The sequence below is a fragment of the Coenobita brevimanus genome, chromosome 62, assembly GCF_032717465.1.
Source record: "Coenobita brevimanus isolate Jiangsu-jjx chromosome 62, ASM3271746v2, whole genome shotgun sequence".
NCBI classification, from domain to species: domain Eukaryota; kingdom Metazoa; phylum Arthropoda; class Malacostraca; order Decapoda; family Coenobitidae; genus Coenobita; species Coenobita brevimanus.
Window position 1 is genome coordinate 36,645,292 of NC_137015.1, and position 1,822 is coordinate 36,647,113.

Below are 1,822 nucleotides of genomic sequence, written 5' to 3' on the forward strand. Positions count from 1 at the left end.
TTACATTACTCTTCATACTGGTAGGAAACATGCTAGAAATGGATTGATCCGGCTAACAGCCGACAGTTGACAGTGCAGAAAAAAAAAAATGAGAACCATTCAATTGTTCTGCAGTAGACTGATTCAGGCTGTTTTTGTCGCTAATGTAACTACAAACTTACCCAGTTAAGGAGGAAGTCTCGTATGGGTAATACTGGTATGTGTAACCGCTCCGTGAGGAATTAGGCACATTACTAATATATTTTAAAAAATGTATATACGGATAGATATACATAATGCAAAATGAAGGAGTTTATGATATACATGCTTACGTTTTCTTATGAATACAAGTAAATGTAAACAAAGATGTCATTATTACCAAATCGACTTATCGTATTTTTGAAACCAGGCAAACAAATTATAAACTGTTTAGGTCATTTGTTTTTAAAGCCTTTCAAGGGTAAAATCGTTTATACTATAATCAATACTTCATAATCATAGGAACAGTAATGGAGCAAGACAGCGATTTAGGAATACAATATGACACGTATCCTGTAACGTCATTTCCGTGATTTGCGAACGAGGTGGCAACACTGCTGAGGTCTCGGCCCACACGCACGAACTTGACGTCTGCTTTCTCTGCCTCAAATAGTGGTAAATATCCATAATTATAGAATGTTTATCGTAGTGCCTCCTTCAGTAATTAGGTAATGGCATGTAGAATGTGCTTAATTAATGTTAACGATTACTAGGTGTTTCGTTGTGTGTAAATTTTAACTTCAAATCCACAGGTGGTTCCAGTGAGTCAACCGTTATATATTTTGATCTCCGTAAGTTTATTTTTCTTTGTTTAAATATGTACTGTGGTAATACCTGTATTATTAAGTACTTCCATGCAGTTGTAATATTTAATGCATTATTTATCAAGCTTATTTTGTGTTTTTATGCCTTGTCCTTGAGTGTGCTTGAAACAAAGGAGAGATGTTCATAATTATGATGTTGATTGCCTGTTAGCTGCAACGAGAATTGATACAGCCTTTGTCATTCCTGTATCAGCCTTGGCATAAGGATTTTGATAGCCTATGTATAGTTTGAAGCATTGTTTTTAGACTCTTAGGGAGTTTGTTCACAGTTCTAGGTAAGTATTGAGAATTACCCTGCCCAGAATTGTCATTCACCCCTCCCATCAGGATGTTGATGTTGCCATCACCCTGCATTTAGGCCACACGGGCCTCTCAAGTCACATGTGCTGTTTGGTTATGATAGTTTACCCTTGATGCCAGTGGTATTCCCTGGTTGAAGAAACCATAGAACACTTCCTGTTGTGGTGCCTGAGATTCCATTCCCTCTGCATGCTGTTGTGTGGCTGCTTGGCGTCTCTAGGAGTTTTCAACCCGTCTCTTCACATCCTGTGGGGGGGGGGTTAATAGGGCCCCTATGTTGCAGCAGCACGTCATGTGGTACACATCTGACTGTTAATCTGGGTAGTGCTCCCACATCAAACTTGAGACCCTAATCAAAGTGCATTGGAAGTGCATTGGGCCGTTGTTTTGGCAGTGTCCTTCAAACCCACGGGAAGAATTCAGATACTTTTGAAGAAAAAAGACTTACAAGAATCACGTGTATATACTTTCCTTTTTTAGTCCATATTTTTTATGTGTAGTTTTTATAGGTATATTGTTAGGTAATTTTTTTTTTTTTTTATAGCTATGCTTCTGGTCATAGTGTGACAACTATAGGTAAACTACCATCATTGCAGTATTATTAGGTAATAGATAAACAGGTTTCAAATATATATTTTTAAAAATCAAGTTAACAGTTTATTTTTGTATTTAAAGTGTTT

At 37.0% G+C, this 1,822-nt stretch overlaps 1 protein-coding gene across 1 annotated transcript in view; it reads left to right on the plus strand.

Moving 5' to 3' along the window:
• Positions 1–588: 588 nt before the first annotated feature.
• The window catches only part of LOC145404061 (protein FAM151B), a 55,773-nt gene continuing 54,539 nt past the window's right edge, over positions 589–1,822 (plus strand). Inside the window, exon 1 of the mRNA XM_080275663.1 lies at positions 589–633. The gene's annotated coding sequence lies outside the window, so the exon portion shown is untranslated. The remainder of the gene's footprint in view (positions 634–1,822) is intronic.